Below are 23134 nucleotides of genomic sequence, written 5' to 3'. Positions count from 1 at the left end.
TGTCGGTCCCCTCTTAGTATTGCTTCCTTACCTTCTAGCCCAGACCCCATGGACCTCACTTCTATCACTCTCCTACCAGCAACCTTAGTATACCTACCCTTTCAATTCTCTTCAATTGCAAGCCTGCAATTCTGGACTCATCCACTTATCTATATTCTATACTTCTTCACCCAAGCAGGATGAGTGGTACTGAAAAAAACAATCACACAAAATGTAAGAATTAGTACCTGCACAAATATAGGAATCCAGTCTTAGCTATACCCTCAAATCCTATATACTCTTTCTCAGCTTCTCTTTTTCTTTTTCCAGTAGTTTTCTTGAGATCATAATGGTTTATAACGTTGTGTAATTTTGAGTGTACATTATTATTTTTCAATTTCTGAATAGACTTCATTGTGCTCACCACCAGTAGTCTAATTTTTGTTTGTCACTGTACACATGTGCCCCTTTACTCCATTCGCCCACTCCCCAACCCCTTTCCCCTGGTAACCACTAATCTGTTCTCTTTATCCATGTATTTGTTATCTTCCACATACAAGTGAAATCATGCAGTATTTGTCTTTGTCTGGCTTATTTCGCTTAACATCGTACTCTCAAGTTCCATCCATGTTGTTGCAAATGGGACAATTTTTTTCTTTTTTATGGCTGAGTGGTATTCCATTGTATATATATACCACATCTTCTTTATCCAATCATCCATAGAAGGTCACTTGAGTTGCTTCCACATCTTGGCTATTGTGAATAATGCTTCCTGAACTTAGGGGTGCATAAATCTCTTTGGATCATTGATTTCAAGTTCTTTGGATAAAAACCCAGTAGTGGCATAGTTGGATCATACAGTATTTCTATTTTTACTTTTTTGAGAAATCTCCATAATGTTTTCCATAGTGGCTGCACCAGTTTGCATTCCCACCAACAGTGCATGAGGGTTTCCTTTTCTCCACATCCTTTCCAACACTTGTTATTTCTTGTCTTGGTAATCACAGCCATTCTGACCCGTGTAATGTGATATCTCATTGTAGTTTTGATTTGCATTTCCCTAATAGTTAGTGATGCTAAACATTGTTTCATGTGTCTGTTGGCCATCTGTGTCTCTTCTTTCAAAAAATGTTTGTTCATATCCTCTGCCCATTTTTTGATGGGGTTGTTTGTTTTTTTGGTGTTGAGTTGTATGAGTTCTTTATATATTTTGGAGATCAACTCCTTGTTGGATAAATGATTTGCAAATATTTTCTCCCAGTTGGTGGGTTGTCTTTTCATTTTGTTCATGGTTTCTTTAGCTTTGCAGAAGCTTTTTAGTCTGATATTGTCCCATTTGATAACTTTTTCTTTTGTTTCCCTTGCCCAAGTAGACATGGTATTTGAAAAGATGCTGCTAAGACCAATGTCAAACAGTGTACTGCCTATATTTTCTCCTAGCAGTTTTATGGTTCCAGGTTTTACGTTCAAGTCTTAAACCATTTGGAGTTAATTTTTGTGTATGGTGCAAGATAATGGTCTACTTTCATTCTTTTGCATGTGGCTGTCCAGCTTTCCCAGCACCACTTATTGAAGAGACTTTCTTTTCTCCATTGTATGTTCTTGGCTCTTTTGTCAAAGATTAACTGTCCATAGACGTGTGGTTTTATTTCTGGGCTTTCAATTCTGTTCCATTCGTCTGTATGTCTGTTTTTGTGCCAGCACCATGCTGATTTTATTACTATAGCTTTGTAGTATATTTTGAAGTCAGGAATTGTGATGCCTCCAGCTTTGTTCTTTTTTCTCAGGATTGCTTTGGCTGTTCGGGGTCTTTTGTTGTTCCATATAAATTTTTGGATTCTTTGTTCTGTTTCTGTGAAGAATGTCATTGAGATTCTGATTGGGATTGCATTGAATCTGTAGATTGCTTTAGGTAGTATGAACATTTCAATTATGTTTATTCTTCCCACCCATGAGCATGGACTATCTTTCCATTTCTTTATATCTTCTTCAATTTCTTTCAATAATGTCTCATAGTTTTCAGTGTATACGTCTTTCACCTCTTTGGTTAAATTTATTCCTAGATATTTTATTCTTTTTGTTGCAATTGTAAATGGGATTATATTCTTGATTTCTCTTTCTGCCAGTTTGTTGTTAGTGTATAGAAATGCAACTTGAGTTTTGTAAATCGATTTTGTATCCTGCAACTTTTCTGTAGTTGTTGATTATTTCTAATAGTTTCCTGATTGATTCTTTAGGGTTTTCTATATATAGAATCATGTCATCTGCAAACAGTGAGAGTTTCAATTCTTCCTTTCCAATTTGGATTCCTTTTATTTCTTTTTCTCACCTAATTGCTCTGGCCAAAACCTCCAGTACTATGTTGAATAGGAGTGGTGAGAGTGGGCACCCTTGTCTTGTTCCTGTTCTCAGAGGGATGGCTTTCAGTTTTTCACCATTAAGTATGATGTTAGCTATGGGTTTGTCATATATGGCCTTTATTATGTTGAGGTACTTGCCTTCTATACCCATTTCATTGAGAGTTTTTATAATAAATGGATGTTGGATCTTGTCAAATGCTTTCACTGCATCTATTGACATGATCATGTGATTCTTATTCCTCATTTTATTAATGCAGTGTATCACATTGATTGATTTGTGGACACTGAACCATCCCTGCATCCCTGGAATAAATCCCACTTGGTCATGGTGTATGATCCTTTTAATGTATTGCTGTATTCATTTTGCCAATATTTTGTTGAGGATTTTTGCATCTATGTTCATCAGCAACATTGGCCTGTAATTTTCCTTCTTTGTGTTGTCCTTGTTTAGTTTTGGTATCAGGGTAATGTTGGCCTCATAGAATGAGTTAGGAAGCGTTCTGTCTTCCTCAATTTTTTGGAATAGTTTGAGAAGGATAGGTATTAAATCTTCTTTGAATGTTTCGTAGAATTCTCCAGAGAAGCCATCTGGTCTCAGCTTCTCTTATTTTCTTTTAAGACTATTACATGGGCCGGCTCCGTGGCTTAGCGGTTAAGTGCGCGCGCTCTGATGCTGGCGGCCCGGGTTCGGATCCCGGGAGCGCCCCGAGGCACCACTTCTCCGTCCAACGTGAGGCCGAGTCCCACGTACAGCAACTAGAAGGATGTGAACCTATGACATACAACTATCTACTGGGGCTTTGGGGGGAAAAAACTGAATAAATAAAATCTTTAAAAAAAAAAAAAAAGACTATTACAAAATTTTGCTTGTTTTTTTAAGCCCTTCTCCTCACTTGCAGAAAATGGCTCTGCTAACTTCTCATTTCACAGAGAAAGTAGAAGCTATCAGAAATGAACTTTCCTCAACTCCTCCTCCAGAACACCTCTTCCCTCCCCAATACAAGGCATCTGTTTCTACTCCTGTCAGTATATCTTTCTCCTTTGCCCTCCTTCCAGTTAATGCAAATTAGTGCTTGGGACTCAACTACCTCCTTTCTCCTTAGGGGCTGTCTTGCCTCAATTATCTCCTCTTTCCTTTTAGTTCTTGTGCTTGGCCTGTAGACTGGATCAAGTCACATCCACTTGAAAAGTGAAATGCCGGCCAAAGTACCCTCCCTTGGCTCTGACTCTCTGCTACCTGCCACCCTATCTTCTCTTTCTCTTCATAGACTAGCTTGAGAGAAAAGCTCCACTTCCTTGCTGCTTCTCTTTTTTGTTGTTTTTATTTATTTTTTTAAAGACCCGTCCACTTTGTAATCCATCAGAAGCTGACTTATACCACCACCATGACATCAAAACTGCTTTTGCTAAGTCATCAGTGTCTTCTTAATTTCCAAATCCAGTGGTCACTTTACAGTATTTATCTTTCTTGATTTCTACACTTTATTTTCAATACTGTTAACCACTCACTGGAAACTCTCTTCTTGGTTTTTTTATTATACTAGTCTGTCCTGTCCCCCCTCCTAATTCTCTTAGAATCCTTGTGGGCTCTTATACCTACTTTTAAAATATTGATCTTCTCTAAGATTCCATCCTCATATCTCTTCTTTTCTGACTCTATATACTCTCCTTTGAATAGTGTCTTCTGTGACCATAGCTGCAACTATCACCTGTATATCAATGACACCCAAATGCAGGGAAGTGACTTTTTCCCAGGGGGTTAGGATCTAAAGTCAGTGTGAAAGGCAAAAATAGAGTAGAGTTAAAATTGCCTTTGAAAAATCTCCTCTAAAAAACTGTATACATGATTCTGAATATATATACTATCAATCAAGAAATCCTACACAGCCAGTTTTCCCCTGCTATTGGAACAGAAGGTTGTTTCTTGAGTTAAACACCAGATGAAGTTGTTGGCTTGCATTTAGGGGCCATGTTATAAGAAAAATATGTTTTTGTTTTTTTGCCAAGCACATATAGTAAAGTTAATATAAGTTAAGTAAGTGTAGGAGATACTCCACTGTATATATTTTCAGCCTGACCTCTTCCATGAGCTCTGAACTTATACACCAAACTGCCTACTGGATATCGCCTTTTGGATATGCCAAACCAGATTGTTTTAGTTACGTTTCTGAAAGCTGAAGAAATGAGATAATTCACATTCTACTTAGCAAAGGGATTCATTGAAAGGATATAGTGATGTGACAAGGGTACAGCTCACATGTGGAGTCTTTTCATATTGTCTGGGTTGATGCTCTTCTTCCAGGCAGATGTTCTCTAGTACTACACAGCTGCCCACACCTCAATGTGGCATCTTCAGATTCGTGGACTCTCCAGGCCAAGCATCACACAAGCCGGTAACCTCCAGCTGAACAGCTTTATTGAGACTAGTGGAATTCATAAGCATCTAGGAACACAGTGCAATTCTTTACTCGTCCTTTCAAGTGCTGTACTTCACCCATTGGCTGTTACATTACCCTACAGACATCCTCACGAGGCCATCACGACCTATCAGCCAAGTGAAATCTCAGTGTTTCCCCATTGACCAGACTGAACATCTGACTATTACAGGTAGGGTGTGTGTTGTGAGTATTATGAGCCGATATCAGAGACAAGTCTATATGGCAATAAACTTCACCTCCTTTTTATCACACACACCAAATAGCAACATAATTAAAAGCATTATAATACAAAGTAGTCGAACATTACATCCAAAATGTAGCAGCACTACTCCACTGTGGCCTGTTTCACTCCACATTTAGCATTCTAAAAGCATGTAATTACAATGGAACTGGACAGCTATCGTGGTGTCCTCTTCCTGTCATTGTTCATGTTCCATATACGACTTTTAACATGACTTGAGTATATATAGAATAAAGATGCCTCTTTACATCCTTCTGCTATCTGTGCCTACATATTTATACCATCAGTCCCTTAATGTGAGGAAGATTGAACCAAGCAGGGACATTCTCCATGGCCAACTCTGGGTTGCAAAGGGTAGGAAATGGCACATTTGAAATACCCCATTATGATCCTTTGCTGGCCATTACATTTTGGCTTTTCTCCCTTGGAAGTTGATCTCTTTATCTCCATTGTTATTCTCTTTACAGAACAACGGGATATAATTTATATCCAGATAACATTCCTTTCTTTGTGTCAAATACTAAAGTTAAGATGATAAATAATTTGCTCCCATCTAAAATCACAGACGTCAAATTTAATTTTTTTAAATTGAAGATAGCATTCTTTATTTTTATTATAAAAAGTAACACATTGATAACACATTATTTTTTCTTTTCTTTTTTTTTTTAATGAGGAAGGTCAGCCCTGAGCTAACATCCATGCCAATCCTCCTCTTTTTGCCGAGTAAGCCTGGCCCTGGGCTAACATCTGTGTCCATCTGCCTCTACTTTATATGGGACGCCGCCACAGCATGGCCTGACAAGCAGCGCGTGGGTGCGCGCCCGGGATCCGAACCTGGGCTGCCAGCAGTGGACTGCGCGCACTTAGCAGCTATGCCACAGGGCTGGCCCCACATTATTTTTTCTTAAATCTGAAACATCAAAAAAGTATGAGAAGAAAAGTCATCCATAATCCCCTTACCTAGGGATAGCCATTATTAATTTTTGGTTATAACCTTTTACTATTTTTCTATAGGACCATAAATGAGGTCATACTTCAACACGCTGTTTTGTACCTACCTGGTCATCTTTCCATGTTAGAAAACACAGATTACATGATTATATTAATGATTGTATTATTCCACTGCCTCTATGTATCAATCTCATAAATTTGAAAGTTTATATCTTTTTGTTCTCCACAGCCCTGCAAAACTGAGATTATTACTAATTCCATTTTATACAAATATATATGCCGGCCCCGTGGCGTAGAGGTTAAGTGCGCATGCTCCGCTGCTGGCGGCCTGGGGTTCGGATCCGGGCATGCACAGATGCACCGCTTGTCAGGCCATGCTGTGGCGGCATCCCATATAAAGTGGAGGAAGATAGGCACAGATGTTAGCCCTGGGCCAGTTTTCCTCAGCAAAAAAAAAACAGGAGGATTGGCACGGATGTTAGCTCAGGGCTGATCTTCCTCACAAAAAAAGAAAAAAAGAAAAGAAAAAAAAGAAATATAGATCCTGACGTTCAGAGCGGGTAAGTGACTGCCCAAAATTTACATACCAAGTAAGTGGCAGAAATAAAGCTTGCTCTATGACTTCTGGACTCCAAATTGGTACCCTTTCCACAGTGTGCCTTCTGTCTCACTAATGAGATAATGCAGATGAAGGGGCCAGGTAAGCACTTTATTGTTATTTATTTTAAGAGGCAGCCTAAAGGGAGTCATTACCTCAGTAGCAACTTCTGATTTGGTCTGAATCCAGGGCAGGTTCCTGAATTAAAACTGCACAAAGGCTTCTGGGGCAGCAGACTGAACTTGTCTTAATGCAAAACTTCATTATAACACACCAAATATCAATAAGCAATTGAATCCTACAATCGGAATTAATTCCTGATCAGTAAACGTAGGCATACAACATTAAAGAAAACAGGCCATTATTGAGCAAGGACATTCAAGTCCTTGCAGGCATAAAGGCAGACTCTGGGTGTCCACGCTGATCTTGTCTCATGACCCTCCTGGCATTTTCTTCACTGGATGGTGAGTGGACAGCCTAGCAGGGGAGGACGTCTTGCTGCACAGTTCTAAGGAATCTAACCTGCGGCCTAGAAGGCACAGAGGGTTTGAACCAAAAATTTTGAAGAGTTTATGAGATTCTGTAGTTACTTCTTCTCTATCTCTCCCATTACTTTCCAAATCAACGGATTCTGGGTAGATGGTGCCATAAATATACTTTTGGACTCTTTTTTTCCATATAGTCCAAAGGTGTTACACATTCTTTTATCACAGATAGCTTGCTATTGATTTACTTTCTCATTTACTTTTTCTTGGGGCTCACACCATCTTGGTCAAGATATTGCTTTGCCTGGATAACTGTCCTCTTATGCCTCCAAAGACCCTGGACTGCCTTTCCCTTCAGAGGTCCTAGACAATTGTGTGAGACTTGAGACTGAAAGTCCACAGTGAGAATTTATTCCTATGGGGTTCTTGGGTACAATTTGCCAGGCCTCTATTAAAATATAATTTTCAGAAAAAGATAAAATCATGACTTTAATACAGATACAAAAATGAAAACATGTTAAAGAATTCAGTTTTCTCATATGATATGAGGGAACCAGGCAAAATGGGACAGAACTGATTTTTCCATGGGTAGAATGGGGGAGTCAACTAAAATCACTACCAGACAGGACAGAAGTTACATATCTATCAATTACCTTCAACTTATAAAGAACAGCAAAATAGCTCAAAGACAATGAACAAGGTTAGAATCTGATAACCCAGAAGGATATGCTATAGACATGCATAGTTTTTTCTATTCCCCCAAAATAAAAGAACATAGAGTTCTCCCAACCAATTCCAGTGGAAAAAACCAAGCATCCTGGGTAATATCAGATCACTGCCAGAGTGATCCTTTTAGAACAATGAATTCCCCTGACAAATTTAAAACAAGTTCTCAAATGTCCTTAAGTGCTCAAAAGATAAAAATGTCCAACCAAGAATATTAGGAAACAGAGTAAATATCAAAATTCACTAAAATATTCCAACCTTTATTCAGACAATTAAAATTGGATTATTTACTGAATTGTGCTATACTCTTCAGAGTACAAACTAGACCCTCAAGAATAAGATCCTCAAAATACAAGCATGGCTATACAATCCCATTGCTATAGATTGTGAGCTACAGCACCTCACTGCTGTAATTATACGTTTGTATCTTTGGCTATCATCAAGAGTTGTACAGTTAATTTTCAGTAATCTTCAGAAAATTTCTTAAAAATTTTCTTAGGAAACACAGATAACTATAGAATTGTAGAATGTCATTAAAAAATGACAACCCTCCATTGCTATTTCCATACAAATATTTGAATTCTTGAGTGTCATTCCACAGTCCCCAATTTTACATACTGTAGATATATATGCCTACTACTAAAAATCAAATGAAATATGTGGTAACCTCCAAAAATGTTTAATTCCATAATATGTTAACTTCAGCAACAAAAATTTCTCTAAATTAGAATCATCAAATAAGACAAGCTCTAAGCTAAGGAATGTGATCAATACAGAATTCTAGTCATAGAACACAATTTATATCTCCATATTGATCACAAAATGCACGTCTAGCCCTAGGTATTTACCCAAGAGAAATAAAAATATATGGCCACAAAAATACTTGTACTTGATTATTCATAGTAGCTTTATTTACAATAGCCCAAAGCTGAAAACACCTAATTGTCCTTCCTAGATGAATGGATAAATAAACTGTGTTATATCCATGCAATGGAATACTAATCAGCAATAAAAAGGAACTAATTACTGATAAATGTTAAGAACATCAATGAATCTCAAAAACATTATGCTGAGTAAAAGAAGTTGGACACATATGTATGATACCATTTTCTAGAACTGGCCAAACTAATCTAGAGGGACTAATCTAGAATAAATGAGTGGTTGCTAGGGGTCTGAGGGTGAGAGGACTGATTAACTGCAAAGGGGTATTAGATCACTTTTGGAGATGAGGGAAATGTTCTATATTTTGATTGTGGTAATGGTTACATGGGTGTATCCGTTTGTCAAAATGTATTGAACTGTGGACTTAAAATCGGAGCATTTTAGTGCATGTAAATTATACTCAAAAGGTTGATTATAAAAATAAAACAAAAACAAAAACATGTACATACTGCAGGTGTACTAAAGGTAACAGTAAGAAGTAGTAAGTATCATGGACATCTTGAATAACGTTTTTGTGATTGTTATCAATTCTCTGATATTCTTTGATATGGACTTTTTTTTTTTAGTATCACTTTTTTTAAATTAATAGATTTTATTTCTTTAAAAATTATGTTTACAGAAAATTGAGCAGAGAATTCTCACATATTCCACTCACAGTTTCTCCTTTTATTAACATCTTGAATTAGTATGGTACATATAATTGATGAATCAATATTGATAGATTGTTGTTAACTAACGTCTGTAGTTTAGAGTTCATTCTTTGTGTTGTACAGTTTTATGGGTTTTGACAAATGTGTAATGTCATATATCCACCATTACAGTCTCATACATGATAATTTTTCTGCCCTATGCTCCACATATTCATCTCTCTCCTCTTTGCCTCCTTCCCCCCAAATTCTGGCAACCACTGATCTTTTTACTATCTCTCTAGTTTTGCCAACTATAGTTTTTTTCTCTCACTGTTTTAGGTAAGTGCTATGTACACACAGCTTCAAGATAAGTATTTTATCTCTGCCATCCAAGCAGATCACCTCCCCTAACTCTTCCGTGTATATAGTTTATCTTTTCCTGAGGACCTCCTGGAAGGTGGTGGAAAAGATCTGTGTACTACAAGCTTCAGCAGAGATAGCTATTCTTCCCCAGTATGCATTCTCTCCTTCTTCCTTTTAATAATACAATAATCCCACTCTGCCCAGGTTTGATTGAGCCCTTGGCTACGTAGCTAGAGACGGCATTTCCTACCTTCCTTTTATCTTCTTGTGGCCCATGGGATCTGAGCAGAAAGAATATGTACAAGTGATACAAACTGACAAGATTGAGAAAATAAGACATTTATCATGTAACTGTAAAGTTGTGTCCCATTACTGGACCAAACTGTCTAAAGGATATTGTGAATTAATATTATAAAATAAATCCTGTAATTATCTTATTAAAGACACAATTATACTACATTGTAATTTTTGGTAATAAAAGTGTTCATTGGTTAAAGGAAAACACTAAATGTAATACAGTTTGGATTCTTTTTTTTCTTCTTCTTCATTTTACGGTATCTCAACAAACAAAAAGGCAGAAGATTCAACTTCTATGAGGCCCCATGGGAAAGACAGACATTTAAAGTGGGATGGACAAACAGAAGCCTGTGAGGGTGAGAAAAAGAATCGTCAGGGACCTGGAAGGGAAAGAGAATCAGGGGACTGTGGGTTTACAGAAGATAAGGGAAGCAAGGCTTTTCAGAAGTGACCAACATGTCCAAATGAAACAGAGAAATCCAATAAAATAAAGAATGAAAGGGATATAATGATGAGTAGAGCATTAGTCTCAGTTTTCATATCTATAAAATGGGTATCTCATGTAGTTATCATGAGATTAGCTAAACTATGTATAAAGCTTCCGGCTTAAGGTAGGTGCTCAATAAGTTTTAGCTTTCTCCTTATGCTATTCATTGTTTTATTTAACAAACCTTATTTCTAGTAAGGAATCCTGCTAGAGGCTGGGTAGGCAATGATGATAGCCTCCACCCTAAAGCAGGCTATGGTGTTGTAGGGTAAAGATACAACCAGGCCAGTACCATTCCTTGCCATGAGAGAAATGGTGAGAGGAAGTGCATGGAAGTTACCTGATTTACATTTTTTAGTTTCTTTGGTTTTGGCAGGTGAATTATGAAACTTAAAAACATCTCAAATACAAAAAAATTGTTTTGTTAACATGGTGTTGTTGATGCATGAAGTGTTTCTAAATTATTGAACACAATGTAAAGCAATGCATTCTTATTTTTGTATGCAAAAGCTTTGTTTTTAAGGTAACTGTTTAAAGTTGAAGGACACTCATCCACTAAAGTTCTCACTCAGAACTCACTGCCTTATACTTTTAAAAAAATCAAGTGGATAATTTTAAAGTAACCAGGCATCCTGTTTTTTTTTTTTTTTTTGAGGAAGATTGGCCCTGAGCTAACATCTGTTGCCAATCCTCCTCTTTTTCTTTTTTCTCCCCAAAGCCCCAGTACACAGCTGCATATCCTAGTTGTAGGTCCTTGTAGTTCTTCTGTGTGGGGCACTGCCTCAGCGTGGCTTGATGAGCAGTGAGTATGTTTGCGCCCAGGAATGGAACCTTCAAACCCCAGGCCCCCGAAGCAGAGCAAGGGAACTTAACCACTAGGCCACCAGGCCTGCTCCATCAAGTGAATAATTTTAATTGGCAGTTATCCAACTAATTTATATCCATAGTTGCTCAAACATGTTAGGAAATTCATCTTTACTAGCAGTATCTTTTTTTTAATTGAGTTTTAAACTATTTTACATACAGTAAAATCTATCCCCTTTACGAGTTTTGGCAAAAAAAACCAGTGGTAGAATCACTAACACAATTGAGATATAGAACACTTCCATTACCCCGCCAAATTCCCTCAAGCCCCTTTTTAGTCAACCCCTTCCCCTGATCAGCCCTGATCAGTGTCATGTCCCTTTTTAAAAAACGTTTTGTTTTGAAATAATTATAGACTAACAGGAAATTGCAAAAACAGTGGAAGGAGTCCTGCGTGCCCAGCACCTCGCTTTCTCCAGTGGTGACGCCTCACCCAATGTCGTACAAGATCAAAACCATGCTCTGTGCGTTTGACGGCAGGTTTCCTTTCCCTTCTCTGCCTGTGTTTACTCTTTTCTTTTCACGCAAATATAATGCTGCGTGTTAAAAGGCACAGATGCTCGTTTTCCCTCAGATGTGTGCTGCTGCATTTTCACTGTTTCGGTTCCATCACCCCTGTGACTCCTACATCTTTCTAGAGTCTTTTCTTCATCCCACCGGTTCCCCCAATTTAATTCTGCTGCTAGATTTGTTTTTTCCTGAGACATGTGCCACAGATGGTACTACTGTCAGTTCTCGAAATCTTAACTTCTACCTCGGTCCGTAAGTTTTAAAGAGGGTGGTCGTGCTTGTGCTTAATTGTGGTGTTTACAGCAGTTTTGCAGTGTGCCTATGTTAGGGGCATGGTTCTCCCCCCTCTTAGAGATGCTAGCGGCACTGCACAGTTCAGCCCAGTCCTTGCTCTACCCTTTCTCCTTTGGTCACCCTTTTATTTTCCAGATATTTGGCTACTTGCTGGAGGAAAGTGTGCAGAGCCCCCGTGATAACCGCTGGCACCGCCTCCCCAGCTTTGCGCGGGCTCCCCGCACCCCCCCAGCGGCCCGCCTAGGCGCTGCGCACCGCCGCCGTCCGCTTCCGGGGACAGCCTAGGTGAGAGGCGGGGCCTGGCGGCTGCCGTCGCAGACTACAGGGAGGTCACGCCCCGGCCCTGCGCACGCGGCCCAGGCGTCCGCTGCCCGCGGGAGCCCCGCCCCCTGGTGCGCGGGAGGTGCCGTGCGCATGCTCTGACTCGGTCTTTCTCGGCGGCGGCTCAGGCGGGGCCTGGCGGTTCTGCTGGTCATCGTCGCTGCTGGCGGCCTCGGCTCCTCCCTGGCGCCCCCCCGGGGGCCCGTCACTGTCCTCCCGGGGCGGCTGGCTGGCTGGGTGGGAGCTCGCAGAGCGGTGGGCCCCTCTCCCCGGCTCCCCTCCCCCAGCCCCGTCGCCCCGCCCCCGCGGGGCTGGGCGGCGGGGTCAGGGCCGCGCGGAGCCGGGTGAGTATTCCCACCGCCTCGGCCGGCCGCCCCCCCCCCCCCCCCCCCCCCCCGCTTCCCGCACCGTGCTCGCCCCGCGCCGGGGTGGGGAGGGGGTGGGAACAGCCCGGCCGGGAACAAAGGCCGGGCGGCGGGGCTCCCGCCCGGGAGAGGCAGGCCCGGGCCGGCCTGTGGCGCGGGGGCGCACCTCGGGGAGGGGCCGGCGCGCCCGGGGGACTCGGCCCCGACGCGGGTCCCCACCGCCGCGTGTCACCCCCTGCCAGGAACGGCGAGGCCTCGTCCGCGGCACCTCGACACAAAGCGTGTCGAACTGCTGGCGATTCCGATGGCCAGGGCCCACTGAGGGGGCTTCAGACTCGAATAACCTAGCCTTTAGCCAACAGTTTTTTCCTCCCAAATGACCTATCATAGCATCTGAAGTCATGAATGGGGGGGTGGGGTGGGTAGAATAAAGGAATAGTTAACTGATTTATAGAAACACTTTTATGATGGTAAAAATTACGAACATCTCGGAAAAGGCAAAAGGTTAGCGACTGTCTTTTTGGAAGTGAAAATGGAGCCTTGTCAAACAGGCCCACCTGAGGGTGAATTAATTTCTAGGGGACTATACTCTGGCTTGACAAGAGTATTGATTAGGGCCCGGGCTCTGCAGTTACATTTTTTTGGCTAATGGAGACGCAAATTACTCCTGACTGGGAGAGAAAATAGTCCTGAAGCTTGTGGTTTTATTGCCCTATTTCCAAGATTTTTATAATTTTTACCATTCAGCTTGCCCCTTCATTATGAGTTCAATAAATTTTTGCCACAGGCTCACCTCGTTTGTGTGAATCATGTTTATAATTTTTTTTTTTAATTACAGTTTGACAATGGCCTTCTCTGTTTAGTGGCAAAAGCTTAAATTTATACCTTTCAAGGTTGGAAAACATAGGTCCTGTGTACTCAACTGCATTATAGGACCTGAAGTAGCATCCTTCCTTCTTGCTTCTGAAGGGTCAAATATGGACAAGAGGAAACATTTACAAAATGAAAACTTGACCCCCAAAAATAAATGTAGAGTATTGAGAAATTCAAATTGAAGTCTTGCAATTACAAGGTTTAAAAATTGTTGTTATTGATATTTTAATTGAGGAAACTAGTGGAAACAGTTTCCACTCATTCTAGTTCTAAAAGGGATTCCTTTGGGTATGGAATGTTACAAGATTATTTCCCCTCCTCCCTGTTTCTCCCCCTCCTCTTCCCTTCCTCCTTTTTAAGGAGAAGTTGCACGGAGATTTTGCTACATGATGAGGCAATCAAGTTGCGCATAATGTTTTGTGATGAATTATAAATTGATAGCAGTTCCTAATGCTTATACATTTCTGAGAAAGATAAGCAGCTCCTTAGGAAAAACAAGTAGGGTAAAGTTTATATAAGTAGATTGCTTATGACTGGGCTTGATTTGGTTATTAATATCTTTGAAACCTAGAGATGTGTTGGGGACCCTAGAGGCAGTGTTTGAATCATAAACATAATCAGGGAACCATAACAACAACAAAGGGCCTTAGTGATTGGTATTATCCGTTGAAAACAGACGTCTTCAGGTGCCAAGCAGGCTGGGTATAAAACAATTGGAAAGGAGGGGAAAGGAGAATAAGCCCTACCGAAAAGCATCCAGATTAGGGAGAGGTTGCTGAAAACTATGCAGAACCAGAGGCTCCTTTAGTGCACCTGGCACCCCAGGCCTTGAAGTGCTTGGGCTCTTAGGTTTACAGGACCCAGGAAGAGCACTTACTAACAGAAATTTAGCTTTGAAATTAGGGTTATTTCATATAACTGTCAGGTAACAGCTTTCAGAGAAAACTTCATCATCTCTTCTGAGCTCAAGAACCTACAATGGGGGCCGGCTCCGTGGTGTAGCTGTTAAGTGCGTGTGCTCCGCTGCTGGCCCTCTGGGTGCTGATCCCGGGTGCACACTGACGCACTGCTTGTCAGGCGGTGCTGTGGCAGCGTCCCACATAAAGTAGAGGAAGATCAACACGGATGTTAGCCCGGGACCAGTCTTCCTCAGCAAAAAGAGGAGGATTGGCATGGGTGTTAGCTCAGGGCTGATCTTCCTCACAAAAAACAAACAAAAAAAGAACCTACAATGGTTTCCTATTGCCCACTGTTTTAAATGGGACCTCTTTAGAGTTTTAAGGCTCTTTATAAACTGCCCTGTTCTCCACCCCTGACCCCCCCCTTCCATTTTCCTGTGTTCCTTAGTCTATGCTCTCCACTCAGGCTCTTTACCATCTACTCTGCCTCATTTCAACCTGTTCCTAGGTTCCCTGCCCTCTCCCCCCAGCCCCTCCTCCTCAGCCTTGTATTGTCTTTCTACCTTTCAGTATCTTCTTATAATTCAAGGATTATCTGAAATGTAACTCCTCTAGGGCCCAGGCTCTGGTTCCAGACTACCTTAGGTCAAATTGCCACATTTAACAGCTGTGATACCTTGGACAAATTACTTAATCTCTCTGTCCTAATTTCCTCATCTGTAAAATGGAGAAAATCATAGGAACTACCTCATAGGGTTGCTGTTTTACTATCTTTTATTCTTTAATGTTCTTTTTAGTTTGAATCTTTTCTTACAAATTTGATTACAAACCGTTGGGGGCAAAGACTATATTTTATACTCTTTTTAAAAAATCTTTTCAAGTTCGCCCAGGCTGATTCTGGGGGCTCAGTGTAATATTTTTTCTATTCTTTCTGTTTTCCATTTTACTATACCCTATTTAGTTCTAAAAGTATTTGAGGTAGCTCGTAAACTATATATACTATAATAACATACAAAATAAATGTAAATCAGAATCATGAAAATATGAAGCTTGAACAGAAAGATGAAGTTGGGGTGTGTTATGTTGAAATATATACTATGAAAATTTGTACAATTGTTAAAGGTGGGCTGCGGACTAAGTTCTGAGCTTCATGTTGGTCGAAGAAAGAAACATGCCTCTTGCTCAGGAAAAACACAGCTTCCTTGAAAGTAAATATTTGGTGAATGAAATGCAGGTTGTGATTGAATATTTCAGAGATACCCTAAGGTTAAGTTCTCTAGACTTCCTTAAGCCCTAACTACTTCCTAGTGTTTCTCAAAGGGGGTTCAGTTGGCATTTTTATGAGACTATCTCCAACAGCTATTTTTTTTTCTTTTTTTTAACTTAGCACACTCTTTTTCAGGCCCTGTCTTGCTGGAGGTCTTCCATCTTTTTTGGCATGCTTTTGTCTCCACTTGGTAGGTCCTTATTCAGATTTCAAAATTCGGTTCTTCAAGACCTGAATTCAAGTCTTCCAGACTCTCTTTTTTAGAGTCTTCTCTGATTTTCCCAGGAAAGTTTTGATACTCCTTCCTGTGATGACACACACAAGTGCTAGGATGTTGTAGGTGCCGAGTGAATGAATGGAAAGCCTTTGGAAATAAGAAGGCAACATTAATCTAATGTAGTCTTTAATGAAGTCTTTGCAAGAAGAGAAATTTAAAGGGAATGTCTCTTCCATTACAAAAATGTCCAACTACATTTTTTTTTTTCAAAAAAAAAATAATGGCACTTGGTAGTGTATTTTACAAACACATTGCTCTATCCTCTATATTCAGAATAACACTGAGTCTGTAGCTTCTGATACAGTGTTGATCTTTTCTGTATCTTCTTGTTTGTTGAGTATCTTTGGCCAAGGTCGTGTGCCATTAGTTCCTGGTTCTGGCCTGATGAGCATATGTGCTGACTAGAGTTAATTCTACTAGTCCCACTATTCAAAGGCAGAAAGAGAGTTGGATGCACCAGCTCAAATCATCACCAGTGGTGGAACAATTTCTCGTATGTGCTGGCAGAGAAGTCTTGTTTTATGTAAAAAAATGATAATCTTATAAAACTAATAACACTGGTGTCAGAAAGATGTCATATAAATCTGTTGTTTGAATGGGAAAAGATCCAACTGGTGAATAGGCTTGAAAGTTGAGTTCAAAGGTACTATGTAGAGGTAGAGATATGTAAAATAAATTTATTTAAAACTTTGAATTTTTCTTTTATTCATTACCACTTTTATTTAATATCTGCAGTGTGCTTACCTCTGTTAGAGGTGCTGAGATACACAAGTGTAAGTCGGAAGTCCCCAGATGTTTAGACGTTGCTCTGTCAGCTTCCGGTGTTCCTTGCAGTGGAGGAGATGGTGGAGGCTACCCTGATTTTTGTTCCTTTGTAGGTAAACTGGCTTTTCTGTCTGCATCTTTGTTTTTTCTTTTTCTTTTTATTCTCTAAGATATTCTACTAGGCTGCCTCTGGGCATAGGTTCCTTTCCAACAGTTTTCTCAGAAACATAATGAATCCTCTCAATTTACAGGAATAAATTTTTTTAATCTTTTTTTCCAGCTCAGGAACAGTTTTTCAATAGTATGTTTGCTTATGATTTCAGTTCAGAAATGCTAGTTATTTGTAGGTTGGATCTGTCTTCTTGTCCTATCAATTAATATGCATTGTTTTCATCTTGGTCCCTTTTCTTCTGTTTGAAGATCATCTCACATGTATATGCTGAAATGCTAATGAGATTTTTTTCCAGCTTCTACACTTCTATTTGCCTCTCATGTAGAATTTAAGTCTCTACTGTTGTTACATGTTTGACTTTCCTTCCAGTTTTTTTCTTTTTAATCTCAGCTGTTGTTTTCTTCCTCATGTCTTGCTTTTAGAGGCTGTGTTCTTCTTTTTCCTTTTTCTTTTTCAATTGGGAATGTAAAGTAGATAATTTCTAAGTTTTTCTCCAGATTCCTGGTATATGCCCACTATAGAAGCAAGCTCCCTCTTCCTCTTTATGGCAGTGCTCCTCTTTCTTATGGTGCAAGAGCTTCATCTTGGCCCCGTACTGTTACTGAATTTTTTGGTTTTCTTACCTTGACAGAAGAGGGACTTGTGTAGGGATGGTGTTGCTCACTCTTGCCAGAGCGAGCAAACTCCTTGCCTCCCCTACACTACACTGAGATGCTGGAGGACTCTTCTTCTCAGTGTTAGGTTGGAGACCAGGTTGATAGATGAAACCAAATTTATACAGGATAGCTCTTTCTGTACTCAGGAAAGGTCTTCCTTTCCTATTGTTTAATCTCTCGGTCCTGTGTCTATAACAAGGGAAGTATTTTTGTGTGATTTGAAGTAGTTCATAGTTTTTTGTGGGAAAGGGGTAGTGGTGAGACTGTACTCTTCTGAGAGCTCACCCTGTCCCACAGCTACCTATTGATGACTTTACATCACAGTGTGCAATGTTCCTCTTGACTTCACCTTCCACTTCTGGCCTTGAACATTATATTTTTGGGAGAGAACTGCCTTGAAAGAGAATTACCACTGGGCATTGGAAGCCAGTGGTGGAGGGCGCACCTCAGTCTCCTTTTTTTGAGGAAGATTGGCCCTGCGCTAACATCTGTTGTCAATCTTCCTCTTTTTTTCTTCCCAAAGCCCCAGTACATACTTGTGTATCATAGTTGTAGAGTTGTAGCTCTTCTGTGTGGGATGCTGCCTGAGCATGGCTTGATGAGAGGTGAGTAGGTCCGCGCCCGCCATCTGAACCGGTGAACCCCGGGCTGCCAAAGCTGAACGCGTGAACTTAACCGCTCCGCCACTGGGCTGGCCCCCAGGCTCTGTTTTTCTGAAGGAAGTATAGAATGGAGTGGAGTGAGATGCCTTCTCACTCTCTTCCCTATTGGACCTCCTGCTGCAGAGGTCATAGCAAGCACCAGCTACCAATAGAAATCCCTCAATTCCAGTCCAGGTATGATGTTGCATCCTGTTTAAACTTTGATTTGGAATATGTGTTTCAAAGTGGAGGCAAGGAGGGAGCACTGAGCCTGCTGGTCAGCTACTGTCAGACCAAGTTGACTTCCTCTCCTTTGCTGCTTCCCTTATGCCATTTATTGGATTATCTGAGCCATACCTGCTGTGGCATGCCAGCCCCACCCAGGCTGCCAAATGCCTTGAAATCCAGGCCTCTGACTAGCCCATCAAAATGATCCATTGTTTGTCTCAATGTTCTAGCATGAATTCTTCTGAAAAGTATCTCTGATGCTAATTAAACATGCTTGTTTTGGAGCCTTCAGATTCAGGTAATCTTTCTGGCCTGGGCCTAGGATTCCACATTTAAATTTGTGCCCTGAGAGCTTCTTTGCTCTCAAAAATTTGAGGACCACTGCCCAAGGACCCTGCTAGGTAAGTGATTAAACTAATCTAAATGAATTCAAGCCAAATTGTAATAAAGGTAATTGGTTGAGTTTACCTCACTAGCTAGTAATTGCATGCTTTTTTAGGAAAGTGTCTAAATCTAAAGTTATAGTAATGTGGAATTGTTGCAGGGAGGGACAAGTACAGAGGAAGTTGCCTAATTTTATTAGTTAAAAATGATCTTTAATGTTTAAACATGTGCATAGCATATTCTGTGATAATCACATTTTTGTAAATGATCTTAAGTTCTGAGGAAGTTTAGTTATATTTTTTAAAGTGTTTTAGTCTCATTATGACTCTGATGCACATTGATTTATAGATTCATCAAAAAAAAAGTCTCTGATCAAAAAAAAAAAGAACCAGTTCCCCACACATTAGATTAAAAATCATGTAAAAAATGTGGAGAGTGGTAGTGAAAAATATTGTTTTTAATTAAAAAGGATCATTTGCACAATGATTATACACAGATTAGAATTCACTGGAGCTGCTTTTCTGAAAATATATATTTAGTAGCAGCAGAATAAGCTTCTTCACACTGTCTAGTCTGAGGGCTAACCTATAGTTTAGAAAGGCTGCTTTCATTGGGTGGGGAAAAAATTATTCTGTCTTTCCAATCTTTAGCTTCTGCTGAAGCCGTTAAAAAAGGGTTCTGATTGAGCTTAAAAAAAAAAAAAATCAAACAACTGCTCAGCTAGAGTGAGACTCAAGCAAAATAGATGTATTAACAACTTGTACTTTATGACACGAAAGAGCTCTGACTTGTTTCTAACTTTTGCTTATAATAAGAAACGAGAGGTTCATTGTTTAGGATGAGATGAGAATTGGAATTCCCCTTTTTACTGAGAGTTCACCTGTGTTCTGTTGTCACCTCTGGTCTAAAAAGATAACTTAAGTCTGGCAATAGGCAGTTCACACGTCTAAGGTTTTTCATTGACAAAATAGGGATTATTCTTGCCATTATTGCTCAATAAGCTGTAGTTGTAGTTATTTCTATTTTTTGACCATATTTTCAGCCACCTCATAAATGGAAGTTCTGAGATTCTAATTGCTGCCTGTACTGGTCTATGAACTTGGTAGAGGCTCAGAGAGTATTACAACTTGAAAAGTGTGTATAAAAATGTTGTTGTATTATATTTTCATTTGTAGTGAGTTGAAATATTCTTACTTGAGCAAAGAGACAATAATTATTCAGTGATATTATGGCACATTATGATGATTCAAATTGAGATGGATATCCTTTTAATATAGTATATTTCCTAATTTTGTAATCAAGCCGTTTGTATTATTCTATGTAACATCCTTCAGCAAAGCCCAGTCCTTAGGTAATTTTAAAAGTATTCAACCAAATATTAATTAGTGCTTTGATGTTCAGTCATCTTGCTAGTGGCACAGTGCTGTTAATTAGATAAACTATGGCTATTGAGTGAAATTTTATGTTTCAACTAACATTTTGAATAGTTCAGTAAAGCTCAAGTAATTGGAGGGCTTAGGGAATGGGGCATTTTTGCTTAGTTCAATTTTGTTATTAAGTAAGAGTTTGTTTGGAATTTATAAAATATTCCAAAATATATTAGTATTCTTTATGAATTAAATTCAATTTTTCTTTGATTTAGTATCTCAATATATGTAGGGTGATCATATAGTTGGAAAAACTATTTCTCTGACGGCTCCATTTTGGGCTCCCTGTTCTAGTTCTGCATCCGTTCCTTGAGTGATCAAATGTGTTGTTATCATCTATGTAGTGTGGATTTAGAATCAATATATCTAGGCCAGATTTCTTCCTTCTGACTTCCAGAGCCATCTCAAAATGCCTCCTAGTCTTCTTCACTTGGGTATTCCACAGGCATTTCAAACTCAAAATCAGTGTGGCTGAACCAAACCCCTCTCCTTCCCCACACCTGCTCTTCCTCCAGAGATCTCTTTCAGTCAGTGCACTGTACCACCTAAGGCAAAAAGCTGGGAATCTTCTTGAATCTTCTCTCTCACCTGTCCCTCACATACCAAGATCCTCCAGTTGTTGTAATGAATATACTTTCACAATGTCTTTTGAATCCTTCCCTCTTCCACCCTACTGCCAATCTTTAGCTCTGTTTAGCATCATTATGTCTCTCCCGGATTGTTGTAGGAGGCTTTTCACTGGTCTTCATCCAGTTCTGCAGGACCTGTAGGCTCCACTGGAAGCCAGAATGCAAATCTGATCAGTTCACTCCCACTTTCAAAACCCTTTCGAGCCCTCAGGTTACAGGCCCTCCTGTCTTCATCAGCAGCGCTAGATAGTTCTCCTAATACCCTCCCTCTACCTCTATATTTCAGTCAAACAAGAGTTCTTCAATTACTTTCAAGACCTTTTCTTATATTCAGACTTTTGCACATTCTGTTCCCTTTACCTGCCTCCTTTTGCTAAGTTAGCTCCTGTTCTTCCTGTTAGTGTCTTCTTAGATGTCACATTCTCAGCTTGTGTCTGCAATAAGCACCTTATTAACCAGGATTCTGTGTGTAACCTGGAGATCTCACTTACATCCCTGAAGCACTTGACAACCAACCACTGCAGCAGAAGGCCCTGCAGTTTATCGTCTCTTCTGTAGTTACATTCCTGTACTTGGTGCTTTCTCTTTCCAAACCTGTTCTCCACTGTTCCCCCACCCTCTCACATTTCCCATTGTGATCTCAGGAGCACACATCCACAGTAAACAAACTTACCTGAACCCTTAACCCATTATTTCTTTTATTACATTCTGTAGAGTAAGTTGTTAAAAAGGTTTTCCGAGGAAAAGAATTCTATGGTCAAAAGAGTTGGAAACCCTGAGTTAATAGTTTCCCACCACAATGTGCATTGTGAATCTCCGGGGTGGGGGTGGTGAGTGGATATAGTGTGGATTGGTTTCCACACTTACATCTAACATGATTTTAACATCTTCACAGATTAGTGTTTCTGTCAACTAATTTTAAAGGAAACTTGGCTTAAGAAAAAATACTGAAGCCCTTTGGGTGGAAGCTGCTTTTTCTTCCACCCTTTAAGGCCCAGAGTATGGAGATTGCTGGCAGCCCCCACTTCCCCAGAGTCAGTTTTAGGTCACTGCTTCTCCAGCATCATGTAAATATCCCTGCTCCTTTGAGGCTCATGATATTGAGCTCTGCGAGATATCAAGGCAAGGTAGGTTTTTGTCACATACTGTCCCTGTCCTCTGGTGGTGGCTGCCTTTAGCGCCATCTTGAGAGGGAATCCAAGGCTGTGTTCTGGTTCATCAGGAGCGCGTGTATTGGTTTATGAGTGATTGTTCTCCATGGACTTGGCATTTTATATCATATATCACTTACCATCTCTGTGCCTTTCCATCTTCCACTGTTTACCCTTTGTCATTTACAAATCTCCCACTTAATCTTTGATATTCTTTAAAGAGCTCTCTGCTCCCACCAACTCTCAGGATATCCTAAGTGACTTCAATGTCTATGTAGAAAACAGCAAACATTATAATTCTCATAGTTTTTAAAACTTCCTGAGTCCCAGCGACCTTCATCTCCAAGCTACTTTACATACTCACTTCTATGGCCACAGCTGAGACTTGGTCAAGTTCTGAAATCTCATGGCCTTCCCATTCTTCCATTTCCTTGCTTTCACTATAGTTGTTCTTAGCCTTTTTTGATATCTCTTATTCCTTGATATTGCCTTATTTTCCCAGCTCCTTCAACCTTCGCTTGGTGTCTTTTCCCTTCCCACCTAATCTGGACCTCTGAGGTATTCTCAATAGCATATTCTGTTCCCTCTTCCATCCTTGTCCTTCCACTGAATCATCCCAGCAAAACTTCTGCTTTGCATGTGTGGTCAGTGCAGCCCTCTCTGCTGGTCCCCACTCTTGGGGAACTGAGCACTGCTGAAGGCAATTACAACACCTCACAGAGTGTTGCACTACAAATCAGGCTCTCCAGCCTGTGCTGGACCTTCCCTTCTGTCTGCTCATCTTTAAATGCTGTCCTCTCATTTCTCTCACCAGCAATTCCAAATCTGTACAAGTTTTCTCAAACACTCTCCTTCCATCCCTAGCCTCTCACCGTGTAGCGCATCCTGCCTGCCCCTGCATCACAAATTCTTGTG

General features: G+C 40.2%; 1 protein-coding gene across 1 annotated transcript in view; it reads left to right on the top strand.

Moving 5' to 3' along the window:
* The first annotated feature begins 12771 nt into the window (after window positions 1-12771).
* ATG10 (autophagy related 10) overlaps window positions 12772-23134 on the top strand; it is a 213511-nt gene continuing 203148 nt past the window's right edge. Inside the window, exon 1 of the mRNA XM_087430093.1 lies at window positions 12772-12829. The gene's annotated coding sequence lies outside the window, so the exon portion shown is untranslated. The remainder of the gene's footprint in view (window positions 12830-23134) is intronic.

The sequence above is a fragment of the Ceratotherium simum genome, chromosome 4 (genome assembly GCF_057802395.1).
Source record: "Ceratotherium simum simum isolate JZ-2026a chromosome 4, ASM5780239v1, whole genome shotgun sequence".
Taxonomy (NCBI): Eukaryota; Metazoa; Chordata; class Mammalia; order Perissodactyla; family Rhinocerotidae; genus Ceratotherium; species Ceratotherium simum.
Note: the sequence above shows the minus strand (reverse complement) of the source record. Positions and strands in the feature narration are given on the sequence as shown.